The sequence below is a fragment of the Eurypyga helias genome, unplaced genomic scaffold, assembly GCF_000690775.1.
Source record: "Eurypyga helias isolate BGI_N326 unplaced genomic scaffold, ASM69077v1 scaffold8124, whole genome shotgun sequence".
NCBI lineage: Eukaryota > Metazoa > Chordata > Aves > Eurypygiformes > Eurypygidae > Eurypyga > Eurypyga helias.
In genome coordinates, this window is record NW_010245609.1 from 34,937 (window position 1) to 50,864 (window position 15,928).

General features: G+C 38.7%; 1 protein-coding gene across 1 annotated transcript in view; it reads left to right on the forward strand.

Moving 5' to 3' along the window:
• The first annotated feature begins 4,393 nt into the window (after window positions 1–4,393).
• The window catches only part of RIMBP2 (RIMS binding protein 2), a 136,696-nt gene continuing 125,161 nt past the window's right edge, over window positions 4,394–15,928 (forward strand). The window contains exon 1 of the mRNA XM_010150129.1: window positions 4,394–4,484. The gene's annotated coding sequence lies outside the window, so the exon portion shown is untranslated. The remainder of the gene's footprint in view (window positions 4,485–15,928) is intronic.

Here is a 15,928-nt window from a genome sequence, read left to right on the forward strand (position 1 = left end):
GTCTTCTTTTCATTTCTTTGTGTTATCCCTCTCTCTTTACTGGTGATTGATCCGGTGAGATTGTCTCTTCTTCACTTACTGTTTGAATGAAAGATACGAAGAAGAACATTTTCAAATAATGCACTCGTCGTATGATTTTGAAAGAATTATACTTTTTCCCTCAGACACAGCTTTAGCAAAAATGACATGAAAAATATATTTTCTCTTTACCAGGATGTCAGCCCTTCAACTTCATTGACATTGTCATCCAATAACACTGCTGTCATCACAAAAACAATTACCAGAACACTTCCTCTAAAACAGAAAATGCGCTTCGTCAATGTTAAGGCTCAGCATCTGCAAAATATCAACAAACAATCCAAAAGCATAAAAGATCTGGAGATCCAACTGCTGCAAGTGGAGTGCGAAGAACTCAAAAATCAGCTGGGATGCCTGAGGGTAGGTAAAAATCCAGTTCTGTTCTTAATATTTAAATCTGCTGGTGAACAGTTACAATAAAAATAACTTATTCATAGAGGTGTTAAAACCAAGTCTAGGAAAAAAATGTTCTGCTCAGTTTTCATGCAAACAGCTCATTGATATTAAACATTTTGTAAATTATCATGTCTAGAAGAGAGTTCATGTCTGAAATCACAACACTTCTGGTTTAGCTTCAAGTTAAGATTTTCACTAAGGATATAAACTTGTATTGTGGATTACTGAGTGATGTTCCTATACTTTTTCACTGCTAGCATCAAATTCTTCTCAGCATTGTCTTCTACTAATTTTGTGCTCTACCAGGAGCATCTCTGAGCCTTTTGTTACAGCAATTTATCATGCAAAAGGAACTTCCTCCACTTCCCAAAGGTTGCAATTGCCCAATTTGCTTACTGCCTCAATGTAACCTGGTTTGATTAATAGGCAGAGGAAGTTTACTAAGCAAGAAGTAGTAGGGTAGTTGAAGAGTGGGATGTTGTGCTGCTGATGCTATGACAAGACATCTTGCTTTTTAGGGGGCAAAGGATTATTAAATTAAGCATAAAAAGTCATGTGCATAGATATAGATACATTGCTATAGCAGATGTTCTTATTTAGCTCAAAATTCAGCTATGAAAAATGATGTTGCTATAACCATAAACTTGAGAAAACAGAAATCGAAAATTTCCTGTCATGCAGGAAGGGCTGGTGGGACAGAAGCAAGACGACACGGAGGAGTTACTGAAACAATCGCAGAAAGAGCTGTTGTGGCTTCAGAGACAGCTGTCCTTTATCTCCACGGGAGGCCCTGTGTGTGTTTTGGCAGCTAGCAAGGTGAGCTCCGGTATTATGTTTTCAGTCCACCTCACTGTACAAAGAAGAATTAGGGAGAGAAGGTTTCATCATCATTTTGGTTTGTTTTATTGAAATAATGCATGGCAAGATTTATTTTTCATATTAAGGGTACTAAAAGGAAGATTCATCTTTTAGGAGGTATTTTAAATAATTGTTTCATGTAATTCAGAATCATTGGAAAGAACATGAAATTAGTTACGGCCAGTGAAAGGTTACATAGTCAAAATGGCATTTCATACAGCCCTATCGTATATGGAATGTTTTCTTACGTTTTGTCTCTTTTTCTAAAGAAAACTGTCTCCCAGCAGATAGGATTATTATATTGGGGTTGTTGTTCTGGGGGAATTTCTTGGCCTGGCATACAGAACTGTAATTTCCTTTCTTCTCGCAGCAGCACCATCAAACATGCGTTCTTAGTTACCAGCAGCCCGTCATCAGCATAGCTGCATCCGGCCTTGAATGGGCAGAAATTACTGTCAAGCTGTATCATACTTCATGCTGATATTTGACCACATAAACTACCAAATTAATAATGAACTGTTTATGTTAAAAATGTCCTAACATCTTAGAGTTCCAGTAAAATGTCGGTTCTCATCTGCTGTGGCATAACAAGCTGACTGTGTCAGGTTTTGATGACGTGAGTTTCTAAAGGTTTACTTGAGATTAAGAGTATCATAGACTCACAGAACGGTTTGGGTTGGAAGGGACCATAAAGACCACCCAGTCCCACCCCCTGCCATGGGCAGGGACACCTTCCACTAGACCAGGTTGCTCCAAGCCTCATCCAGCCTGGCCTTGAACACTTCCAGGGAGGGGGAATCCACAACTTACGTATTTTTTCTATATTTTTTTCATATTTTTAAACCAAGATTTCCAGAAAAATTATTATAATTTACATATTTTATCCATATATATACCCACACACCCCCATGTACATGTTTTAAATCCATCTATGAAAAGGACTAAGAAGAATTGATTTGGTTCAGTGTAACACACTAATAATAATTTTACAGTGATGTGACTTATTTCAAGTATCAAGTTAGCATAGCATATTTTTGGTTGGTCTGTTGTAGAAATGCACATAAAGCAATAGATATGTTCTAGTCTTCAGCCTAGACAAGACAGATTTTCAAAATGTGTCACCTGGAATCTTCTGGTATCACTTTGTGTTGTATGCTGCAGAACTGTATTTGCTGCTGAAGCACAACATGGTGAGTGCTGCTATAGTCATAGTCATAAGGAATGTTTGGATTTGAAGCTTGTATGTAGCTCAACCCAGAAAAAAAAAACCCTAACTTGCCAAAATTAGACTTTTTTTTTTGTTTTAATGAAAATCATTTATGCCACGAAGTGGTTATAAAAGTAAGAGTGCACTTGCCTGATGATCAAAGCCATAATCTAATCTGGGAAGGAACATATGATCCTGAGTAGGAACAGCTTTTCACTCTGAAAATGCCAGAATTTTGTTGTTCCCGCTACAGTCGTGAGTAATCTCAGGGAAGGTCATTTGGGGCTGAGATTAGCACAAATGAGTGGTCTTGGATACCTTATTTTTAGGTCTTACCATTTGGAAAGTGTAGTCTTTCTAGAATGTGGCAAGGTAGACCTTCAGAGTCTGAAGTACCATTCAAGATACTCAGTGGTGCTAGAAGCTTTGAGGGTAACGATCTTAATAAGGCACTCAAATGGATTGATGCTTGGGAACTTGAATATTCAGAAATATAGGCAATGCCATTTTGGAAGGATTCCTTAGCTGGTTAGTAAAAATCATGGTTCAAGGTTCAAGTTTATCACGGGCTGGAAATCCAGGTAAGACAACACTTGAGAAAGAGATCACCTCACAAGTCCCTCCTCATGGCTCTTAATACGTTCCAGTGAAGCATCTGATGCTGACGATTCCTGAGATCAGGGTGCTCTCCATGCATTTCAACTTCATAAAGAAGTATTAGGCTCTGGGGGAAATCCACCTCCTTTTGTTAATGCCAAACTTTTCTGAAAATTCTCCTTCTCTTCCTCATTACGCCAGTAAAACTCTGGGGAGAAGATGATATTTGTAAATGTATATAGCCAGTTTCAGGTGTGTGGGCACTTAATTGTGGGGATAAAGGGGAGACATTATTAAATGGAGAGATGTGTTTCTGCAGGCACTTTAAGAGAACTCAGTAAAATAGTGCCTTGAGAGTGCAATATTTCCTTCCCTTGTTTACTACTGAAAGGAAAATACAGAAGTTCCACTCAGCAAAACTTCACCTGTTTTCTTGATAATTTAACCTTCTTCAGCCCTGAGAATTCCATTATGTTACAGTGAATGCACTCCCAAAGCGGTCAGATTCAGTGAGTCAGATCATCTCTGATGGGGACAAAAATAAAAAGACAAAAAAGAGGAGGAAAATATATTATAGTTAGATTTTTATTTTTTGTAATGATTCCTGTAAAATCTTTCCCTGTATCCCCTTGCAGTGTCGCCCTCTAGTTGCTGGGGAGGTGGGCGTTGCATATTTAGAAGTTTTGCGTCAATATATTGTACACAGTTTTCTTGAGAAGAGGCAGGAGAGAATGGTTAGGATGCTCCAGGTAATCTGTCTTAATACCCTTCTGCATTTGAGTTTCTAAGCCTTCCATTGGGCAGGCTGGGGAGTGAAAAAAAAATTGCAGCTCACATTTACAGTTCATTGGTTCGTGCCAGTAGGCCACAGATGACCTACTGAGAAGATCCTGTGATAGCATTACTTGGAGGTAAAATAAAACCTCCCAACACCCGCCTCCCCCCGGCCCCCCCCTCCCAGTGAAACACACCCTTGCTGCGATTCCACTTGCTGCTTGTCAGCTCCTGTCCGTGCTCCCTGCTGCTGTGTCGGGGTTAATACCCTCCGAAAGAGAAACTGGCAAATAGGGAAAGCCATCTTTGTGTGCGTATGTGTGTGCAAGCACTGCTGTTTCATAGGCTCCGGCAGCTGCTGCATGGCCGATGATGCTTGCTCTCTCTTTTTCACCCTGCCTCCCTGCAGACAACTAATGAATCATTTCTAGCCTGAACACTAGCAGTGCAAACGCACCAATGCTGCTGCTGCCGACGCTGCCGCCTTTCTCTACCAGGTTGTAATTTGACACAGTAGACTGCAGTTCTCTCTCGGCAATGATCTTGCTGAACATCGGAAGCACTTGATTTGAAGGTACGCTGAGATTTCACCCTTTCTAAAAATAGCTATTTCTGTTAAATGCTTTGCGGGCCAAATGAGGGTGGGAGGGCTGAAGATTTGTAGGTGTGTGGGGGAGAATCTTCTTTTTAGTTATCAGTAATGCAGCAGTAACTCTTCTCGGAGGCAGACAAACTTTATTATTCTGCTGCAATTCGATGATGCCCTTCACTGGATCTTTTCTTCTAGGTGCTGCTTAGAATAATAAAATGTGTTAGTACCGTGCACGAGCACTAGGTAAAGGGATTAAACTCTTGCTAGATTATTCCATCCTTCCTCCTATTGATGTTTAATCTGATGTCATTTTCCTGTCATTTTCAAGGTTTCCCATAAAATAAATACTATATTGACAGGTTTGATGGGGCCATGTTTCTTTCCTGTATTAGTGTCTGTGGCAAAGTTAGTAATCATACTGGCTAGCAGCTCCCCCCGCCCTCAAGCCCCCAAGCCCGGTGCATATTCACAGTAGCTGTTTGCTTTGCAGATGTATATTGTCATGTCATGGCAAAGTCATCAATGTGACTACTCTTCCATACAGATATTGTTAACTAAACTGTATGTGGGATTTGTCTGGCATCTAATGCTAAATTAGACGAATGGCAAGTAAATACCTCATCCTTTTTTGGTAGAAGGAAGAGAGCTTCTGCTGCTATGTGCATATATATATATACATGAGCACACTATACATCGCAGTGTTTGTGGGAAGTATGTTATGTATATGAGTATGTAGAACAGCATAATAACATTTTGTTATAATATATGCATATAAAAACCAGTTAATTAGTTGGCATGTACCAGTATTCTGTGCTCAGTATTTTAGGAGATGCTGCAGGGTTTTTTATTAACCTCTTTTCAAAACTGGCTATTGCCTATAGCATTGAGCAGAGGAGATATGCCTTTCCAAGAGCGATTTGGTCATCAATGTTACAGTTGTACATGGTCTTAGTACAGTTTTAGCTGAGGAAAATCTAAGTGCATATGAAGGCTTTAGTTTCTCTTTTTAAGCTACTGCTCTCTGTTATTTCAGTGGTAAAACACTGATTGAGATTTTTTTGTCCAGTGCAGGTAGTGATGCAGTTTATATATATAAAATAACTCATCAGAATAACTTACTAATGAGTCTTGTCACTGCATCTAGTAAATACAGAGTTTGCTCCTGAAGTGATCGGATGTATTGTGAAGAAATACCTAAAGTCATAGCCATTGATCTTAATGTTAAGAATTGCACCAAGTATGCTGAGACAGGGAAAGAATAATACGATTGCCATCATCAAAATACAAATAAGGACTATTGCTTAGTGAGATAGAAGAGCTGCCTTAAGCAAACAGCATGAAATATTAAAACACAGACCAAGTGGTACAGAGGGAATGAAAGCATCTCCATAAATCCAGTACAATTAAAAATAGCAGTATATATGAACTGATATGAAAGTTATTGCAGTCAGTTTATGCTTCAGCTTTTTTGATCAGGAGGTGTTATATTTTTATTAGAGGAGGGCTTTCAAGTCTACGCAGATGAGAAAATGAGGAAGGCAATCCAGATCAAATCTTACACATGTCAGCCAGGATTCACCACTGTAGACATCCTTTGAACTACATATGCATTACTTACTGTACCTTAACAGAGGTTGTTGGGTCTTTTTTAGGAGGCTCTCTGGTATGTTTGTTAAAGAGATCTAGTGGTTTGGAACGATGTCTTTGAGTGTACTACTTTCTTTTTGATAAGAAAAAGACTTACTCTAAATGAGACTAGTGAAGTGATGATGGTGCCTGCAGATAAGACAGCAACCCTGATTTTTCACAGCTCTACATCAGAATCTGTCCCAGCCTGCAAAAATACAGCATGACTGTATGCTAGAGGCAGTGAACAGAGGTGCCCTGTTATTACATAAAACTTTATATGTTCGGGTGTACCTGGAAGAGCTCTTTGAGAAATTTAAGATGATCAATTTTCTAGAGTTATAATCAAATTACAGCTTAAAAGTGGAACATGGTTTATATGGGTAGGAAAAGTGAGATGGAATAAAATATGGGACAGTGCAGTGCCACAGATTTCTGTGTGAAAATTATCTGAATAGCTGATAGATGCTACTTTAATTAACTGACAATTACAAGCTCAGAAATCTTAAACATCTCTAGATGTGGCCAATCTCATACTGATGCAAGCTACTTTTGCGTATATACAAAATAAGAATCTCTTTGCATGTTAGCTCATTTGATTTTGGATACGTGTTAGATGTGCATACTCATTGTCACTTAGATAGGTGTGTGCTACTGAGTATGAAATGAATGTATAAGTACAACAGTCTTCATTCTGGTAGTAGCTTATTACAGAAGCCTTTCTGAATTGCCAGGAGTAGAAATTAGATGTTACAATCGCTGGATAATTAGTATCCTCTGATAGGGGGTTTTTCCTTTATGTGAGTAAAATGGTCCACCACATATCACAACTAAATATCCAAAATCATGCTGACTTCTGAAATAAGAAACTAGTTGGTCATGCATCACTGTCCAATCCTTTCAATATTTATATTGAATGAGTACGATTTGCCAGTCAAGGCTGGTTTTCATTTAACTGAAATTGTTGTAGGCCCTCATCAGTACTACAAAATACGTCAGCATAGCTGACTGTTCTAGGCTGACTGTCCAGCACAGATGAGAATTGTCATGAAGCATTGCTGACAGTAGCATTTGCTTATTGCCATTAGAACTGAAAAATAGATACCAATGTCGTGATTAAAAATAGAATGGGAATGTAGTCACAGTGCTGGGAAAATGCAACTTCTTCAAAGCAACATGTCATGAAACCAGTTTCTCGTCACCAGGGAAAAGGAGGGCTTTTGTCAGGCTTATTTGCACAGAGTGGGCTCTTGGGAAATGGCAGTGATAACATTACCGTGGGAGAACAGCCAATGATCCTCTGGAGAAGCTCGTTGACACTGAGGTTTTTATGTGGTCATTGAGGGTTTCTTTCCTAACTGCAACCGTCCTGTTAAATAACATGTTGGAGTCCTGTTTGTTCTGTAAGGTGTGATTGTAAAGCTGTATGTGGTTGGAATTTTAGTGAGGAAATTAAGAGTGGATTATAGTCTTGTGGTTCAACACTTTGGCTTGTGCTTGTGATGTGGCACTTGATGAGGAAATCAGAGTGTGACTTCCAGCTCTGCCACAGATCATGTGAATGGCCCTGGGCAAAGCACTGAGTATTTCTTGGGTTCTGTTCTCTTTCTGTAAATGGGAATAATAACAAAGCCTACTTATTGTATCTGCTTAGAAAATGACATCTTCAGACCAAAGACTCTTTTCTCCATCAGGATGCTAAATCCCAGTGGAGGCTTCTGCATGTTACTTAAAAATTATTTGACAGTCTGCATTGTACATTGTTGATCTATAAAAAATATTTCCAAGTTTCAGACGAATCTGAATTGATTCTGAGCTTTTTGGAATAACAGTTGATTTGCTAAACTTTCTGTTGTGCTCATGGGTACGTTCAGTTTAGAGCGAAGAGCCTAATTTCCCTACTGATGGCAGTGGTTTGGTAGAGAAACACTTACAGTGCAAAAGTCAGGACAGAGGAAATGGGACTGTAGGTCAGATTATTTTTTTTTTAATTGTCATGAAGTTTTATATTTTCTGTATTTGAAGCAGTGTAACACTTCTACAGCAATAACTATTACTATGCCAACTGTCTGATGTTGATTAGCAAGCAGCAGTGGTGCACGCTATTACTGTGAAGAGTCAAGGGGAAGATATTGCAAATATAATAGTTTGGCATGGTCTTCTCTGTTCTCATCTAATGACAGTTAGAAACTATCTTCCATTTTCATCCTATCTATCTTCCACTATCATCCTATAGCAAGCTCATCAGTGTGATACCTTCTTTAAGGCCTGTTCTGAGCACAGTGGGCTGGAAGGGGACTTTTTACAAGGGCCTGTAGTGAAAGCGGGGAGGTTTAGATTAGATATCAGAAAGAAATTCTTCCCGGAGAGTGTGGTGAGGCACTGGAACAGGTTACCCAGAGAGGCTGTGGATGCCCCATCCCTGGAAGTGTTCAAGGCCAGGCTGGATGAGGCTTGGAGCAACCTGGTCTAGTGGAAGGTGTCCCTGCCCATGGCAGGGGGGTTGGAACTAGGAGGTCTTTAAGGTCCCTTCCAACCCAAACCATTCTGTGATTCTGCGATTCTATGGTCAGTCAGCACGTGAACCCCTTTCCTTCCACATTCACTCTCCAATGGGGTGAGACTGATTTAAAAAAAAAAATATTTTTTTTTTTGGCTGAGGAGCATGAATGATTTTTATAGACAACTTCAGTTAAGTTTTTACGCTGGATGTCTGATGGAAAAAAATAATAATAATACCCCCTCTTGCCAATTTTGGAAGGAAAATAATGCCTTTTTGAGCCAGGTTAACTTGTTTAGGGTTGGCTTACAAAATCCTAAATTGAGATGAAATTCCTTCAGAATCAGGAATTTATTCTGTGTCTTCATTTCAGCTCTTTCTGAATATTTCAGTACCTCCTTTTTATACAGTTGAAAAATGTTATTTGTTACTTCTTCATGGAGTATCATGATGCCTTTTCACTGGCGTGGAAAGTGCATCTTTAGTAAGGGCATTGTCAGACTCGCTTGAAAATATTTTCTGGTATTAATCAGCAGGGACTTTTGTAGATCTGTGCCAGTTTACACCAGGAGGGATAGCTCGGCACAGCACTCTCTGGGAGTGTGATAATGGGCTAAACTCTTACTGAGGACGGATAGAGTTGATGGTGCTTAGAATTCAGCTGCATGAAGCTCACAGTTGTCACCAGAACAAGGAATACGTGGTTGAATCTGTCCCCTGTTTACTGCGTTTTCCCTCTTCTGTGACAGTCACAGTTTTCCCTGTTTGTTAAATCCTCCTTTCTGTTCTCCCCACTTCCCTGCCCCCAATTCTGCATATAGTTTAGACCATTAGGAATATTCTCTGTCAGTTCCAGGAGTGTATTTTTTTTTCCTTTCTCTCTTGTTTACTGCTTGCTAATTCAATTTTGTAGGTGGCAGTTTGAAATCTTAGTGGGACATGTCATGTGACTGCTAATGCTCTGCAGATCTCTATTACATAACCTTTAAGTAGTTTGGGAAAATGTGCTTGTGTCATACTGGGCCTGACATAAGGCTCTGTCTGAAGCCAGCAGTCTGATCAGGTTTTTTATGTACAATGACTGTAGAAATCTTGTGGACGGTTTGTTCTGGCACAAGATTTGTGCTCTCAGTTGTCAGGCCAATTGTCTTATTTTCCTGAAATGGTTTGCAGTCTGCACTGTCTGCCTTTCCTGCAGGGTAGACGAGGGGAGGGGTTAGATTTAAACACTCTGACACGCCAGGTAATGATCAAATGAATATTAAATGCAGTATGCCAGGATCCCTTCTGTTTTCCTGATAGGTTTGTTCATTTTAGTTTTGAAGTGACCAGAGTACAGAACAAACACAGAAAACCTCTCAGTCTGTTCCCCCACCCCCTTTACCTCCTACAGATCTTAATTGGGCTCTGGTGCATTATGCAAAATGAAAACATAAATCAATACGGATGTTTAAAAAATGCTGTGTAGGGGTGATCAATTTTTAATGCATGGTAATTCATTAGGTCGCTGCTTTGCAAAAGGAGCACTTTTATAAGTGACAGCAATATATCCACTCATAGAATAATAGCTCCTCTCGCTTCTTCTGAACCAGCATCGTCTTTTGGTCCTGCTTCACATACAGTTTCACATTTTTATTGCCTAAAACATAATTATACACTCTCCAATGCTGCTCGAGCACTCCACTGTTGATGGATCAGCTCTGTGCCCTGAAGAAAGTAAGTCTTACTTTGATTTCCTGGACAGAATGAGCTTTGGGGCTGGGTCTTGTTTGTGGTGCTCTCATTTGACATGCTGTGTGTTCTCAGTTAAATCACGGGAGATGTTTCTGCCTCAGTTTCTCCATCTGCTGGGAAGGCTCAGTGGCAATCAGCTGCTGAAGCCTTGCAACAAAAGGTGCAGTTAGAAACGAGGAACAACTAGATGAAATTTTGTCTTTGCTGTGTGTTTTGTTTTTTTTTTTTTTTTAATGTAGCAATATTTTCAAGTTTCTAATTTCTTCTTGAAAATCTGTGATTTTATGAACCTGCATTTTGTTATAGTGTAGCCCTTAGTTTGTAATAGCAATTTTCAGTAAAAGCTCTTTACAAAGTGATTAAGAATGATGGTTGATACCATTCTGTCCATTTTGTAGATGAGAAGTTCTCAGGTTTATTTGCCCAAGATCATTTAGCAGGGTCAACACAAATCTGTGGGTATTGTTTGCAGAGGCCAACATGTTACCCATTCTATTGCTTCTCTTAATTAAATATTATATAAGAAGGGGGGAGGGGGAAGTATTGATCTAAACACAGGCTTTCTTTTGATTCACTTTAATTTAAATGACTCTTTGCCTGTGTGCAAGTCTTAGTAAAGAGTTTGTGAGTTTTGGGTTGGTTTTTTTTTTTTAATGACTACTATCATAAATCATGGTGGTTATAGTAATTTTGTCTGTTCTCCTAATGGCTGCCTCTTACCTACGGGGTGTACGGAAATGACAAATGTTTCATTGCTGAAGGGGTCTCTGTTGCTCAACAGTCTTAAATCATCTATACAAACGTACGTACTATACACTCCATGTGATTTGGTAGCTTTGGCTGAATTTAAGATTAAGTGGGCACAGTTAACGCTGCTGTGTTATCATGGTGGTTGGCTGCTGGATGAATTAGGATGAGAACAAAGAAGCAACTCTAAAGCACTTTTGTGTTTGTGTGGTAAGGCAGGTGGGTACAGCTCACGCTTTTGTATTTTAAAGAAGCCTGTCATTAAGGCAGTTGTTTCTGTTAATAATGTGCATAGATGAGGTCTTCAGGATCTGGACCTCTTCCAGTTAATGTGCTCTACAGTCATCGAGTGGGAAAAACACTGTCACCCTGGCAAGCTCCATCCTGAATTGTGTCAGGTTGCAACAGGTGCTGACCCAAACAAATGAAGGTATGAGAGACGAAGACTTACAATAGAAGAAAATCTTTAGTTGCAGTATCAGACATATCCAATGTCTGTTTTATCTGAACTGTCTGTGCTCTGGGGTGCTCTCCCAGTGATGAGTGTTAGGGACCAGCGGCTGTGATGGTCTTTTCTTAGGCATTTCTACCAGGGAGAAAATACAAGCGTGGATTTTATTTTAGAGTCACATCCTGTATAACCACGGTTGATAAGGGAGAGTGGCTTTGAAGGGAGTGTGAATTCTTCATGTCATACCAACTGTCATAGCTCTGGTGGCTCAAATGGGCTTAAGCTTATTGCCTACAATGGTCATAGGTCACACCTTTTTTATAGTTCCAAAAGGTGAAGTATTTCATGCAACCAGAGTAAAGCAACCCTGCTCAGTGGCTTCTTTGTAGATATTGATCCCAGCTATTAGATGCAAATGAGAGTTTTGCCAGCTTTGATATTGATAGGTACTAATTACCATAAAAAGTAAACCTTATGCTTAGCCTGCAACCTTTCTAGCTTTCTTTTTGGACAACTTCTATTTAATTTCAGTAAATAAAAGGAAATGAAGAATGAAGTGCTCCAAAGCTGCTGGTATTTGTGCTGGTATTTCTATGATCTAATGATAGAAGTATTGAAAATACTTTTTCTTGATATATGGATTGTGGAAATTATCCTAAAACAAGACAGAACAGTTTAGAAAACAGAACAAGACAGAAAGAAAAGTTGTCTATGATGATAAGGGCTCAAAGAACCAATGAATGAGGTTATTGTACTGCTGACACCAATGGTGTAACACACTTGTGTCTGTGGAGCTCAGGTGGTTTTCTTGATTCTTTGGGAAAAACTGGTCTGAGCACAGAGCAGTAAACATTACTGTAAAAAAAAATGTGTACTGTAAGTAAATAAATACTTCCATGTTTCATTAAACATAACTGTCAATGTTGATGCAACAAGTGTGCGAAACTGAAAGGGACCTGGAACAACTGGAGCATTTCCCATTTCTATTCTGCAGGAAGAGCTGCTGGCCAGGCTCTGAGTACCAGCCTCATTGAATGAAGCACTCAACACTTCTCAGAGCTGTCAGCACAAATACCCAGTTGGACACAGCAGGGTGATGCAGCATTTGAGGGAACATGAAGGAGAAACCTCCTTCTCCTTCTCCTTTCCCTTTACCCCACTTTTTGGCCACTTTCGGATGTGTCTTCTTTCCCCTTTCCTCCCATATTCTGGTTTGTGTAGCAAAGATTTAGTCGGTTAGGTAAGAAGTTACCAGCACATTTAGACAAACAATGTTGTTGATTTTTAATATAATTTTATTTAATAGCATTTAAGAGGATGTGCTGCTGTTGAAAAGGATATTTTCTCAGCTCTAATTTCCTGTAACTAAGTAACAGGAAATTTTCCCTAACATGATGGAGTTATATACTGTAATGTGAGGATGGAACTGGGCTGTAGCTGAATTGGAGAGGATGTTAGGCTCTGTGTGCTTTGGTATTTTGTTAGTATTTATTGCTCTGTAGGAGGCTAGAGATGAATTTACATGAATTTACCGTCTTTTTCTTGTGCCTTGTTCTGAAGCATCTGATACCCGGTTTTGCCTGGACAGCATGGATCTGGAATCTGATCTAGTATAGCTGGTTTTATCCCTTTTTGTTATAATCCCAAAGAGTGACTGTTAGAAAAGAATCTCGATGTACATTACTGTTTGAACAGAGTTTGTGGATTTTTTTTATTTTTTTTTTTTTTTACTGTAAGAAAATATTTAGCCACAATAAAGGAAAACCAAAATCAGAGATTAATTTTTCAATTTACATTGTTTCAGGAGCTGGAGGTAGTGGATGTGTGGTTCTGGAGAGGTTGTAATGCCATGGTTAGTTTTTAGTCTGATCTAAAGGAAATTACTGTTTGAAAGATAAAATGTCATGCAGTCTTTTAGGATAAATTATTAATAATATATCAGTTTTATTCTGCAAAGGAGAGAGGTCTTTTTTACACAAGGAAATGTGTCTGGAGCAAAGCATTTACTTGCACTGGTATGTTTTTTGGTTTCAACCAGCTTTGCCTGCTGTGTAGCTCTGTGTACTTGTTCTTTGTAGAAGTTAGATTAGATGCTGTAGGATTTCCCAAGCAATTGAATGAGGAAGGAAGACATGGAGAGACCTAAAAAAAAAAAGTGAGAAGGAAGGGTGGAAAATGAAGGAAGTCGGGTAAATAAGAAATCTTGATGGTAAATCTACAGAGTTAAAACATAACATCCATTTATTTTCCGTATGTATGAAGAGGTTCTCCTGGTGTCTGTCCAGACTTGCGTATTATAATTGTTTCATGTATGTCATAACTTGGTCAATTCAGTACTGAGTTCAGACATGCTCTTTATTAAATACTGATGAATGACAGTATCCTCCTTAATTCCTTGTCATTGGTCCTGTCTTTGCCCTCAGTAATAGACTGCAATTTAGTTTTTTCTAAGCTTATCGATTTAGTTTTTTGCAAACTTACAATTTGTGGACTACTGCCCTTTCAAAACTAAAATTCACAAGTAAATAAAATGGGACTGTCCTTGACATCAAATCTGCCTTGAGGATAAAAATGATCTTTTGTCTTTGGTGTGTAATAATTGCCAGGAGGACAGAATTTTCATTGCACTCATGACTCTCAGAAAAATACCGGTTTGAGCCATGTAGCACTATTTAATTAGTTTTTATTATCTTCCTCATTCATTAAAAGTATAATTGCTGGCATTAACTAGGAAGAATAATGTATGTCCATGAGCTGCAGTGCTTTTAAAGGTCCATATTGTTCCTATTGTCAGAATTTCTAAATTTATTGAAGTAACTTCAGGGCTGAAAAGGTTTTCTTTCATAACAGGTCACTGCAGTATATCTTTTTCAGATAAGTGGTAAATCTCTTCTCACATGCATGACTCCCACTGTTGTAATCCAATACAAGTGTGCATGGGAAGAAATACATTTGGATTTTTATAGTCCCATCAAACCTACTTTATAGAAGAAGGCCTGTGAATTCCCACAGGAACATTTAACTATCACTATCCATCATTACTGGATTGATGATAGACCTCTATTACATAAATAATACAAACATCAAGTAAATACTCCAGGGGAATTATCACATCTTACTCTGTGTTGCATGTCCCTTAAAACTGCCATACACATGCAAAAGAGAAATGTAAAAATGAGCTCTGTTATTTCCATCATGAATAATTGGAACAATTTACGTATATTGTGAAATACTTAAAATACATTTTAAGGCTGTACCTCTTTGTGTGTCAGTGTAGGATTTATGTTCAAGAAAGATGAAGTGGAAGAAGCAAAAAGAAAGGGCCATATGAATAAATCAGGAATTTGGACAGCTTATGTTGTGAAAGAACACCACAAGAGCTTGTTCTTTAAAGTCTAATAGTGACAGAACAACTAGGTAATAGTCTGATTTCATCACTAATTTTTACTATTTTTAAAGTTAAGCATACATATACTTAGCACTTAGTGCTCCAATTCGAACACCAAAAGATTGTCAAGATGGTAGAAGTGTTCAAAAATTTTATAAAGCTCTTCATTTTCAGTGTAATTTGTCAGTAACATCTGTCTGGCTAAGGTTTAACCTAACTTCTGTTTTTACTTTAAATGCTTTATGGACTTGTTCACTGTCTGAATTCAGTATTTCTCAATTAACCCTTTCTTCAAAGTCCCTACACAAATGCCATTTATGTAAGAAAAACCTTTTTACTTTTGCAATCTTCACATGTTGCCTGTGGTATGTTTCTTAGTATAGGTGTCTGAATATGTTAAAATGTGAAGTTCCTAACTAAAAGATATGTCGCTCTGGAAGCCCTAGGTTTCTCCTAACCTCTCACTGCCATAATACTGTATTGTGAATAGTTCTGCTGTTCAGTTTTAGCATTTTCCCAAAGGCGTTCCTGGGAAAAGCAGGTTCTTATTTCAAGTTGTTGTTCCTGTGGGGTCAAACATATTATTATTTATACTGTCTCAAGAATACCTGCTCAGGGTTTATGCCAAATGAAAGCTACTCGTGAAGTTGGCTGGAGGAGGGGGGAAATTTAATACCTTAATAGCAAACCCAGAGGGAAACGTCTGTTATTAGATTTAAGAGATGAGGAAGTGATTTAAAGAACATAACATTTGATAGAACTCACTAACAACCATGTAGGGGTAATTTAAAACATAATGTGTCTTCATGCCATCCAAATGCAAGGCATCAGCAGTCTCTGTACAAAAGGCAATGAATAACAGGTTAGTGCATGCCTTAAGCTCACACAGTTGCTTTTCCGGAAGGCTGGCAAGAAATTCAGGCCATTTCTTGGAGACCCACATAAGCAGAACTCCTGGTGAGTTGATGTATGATGGTGGG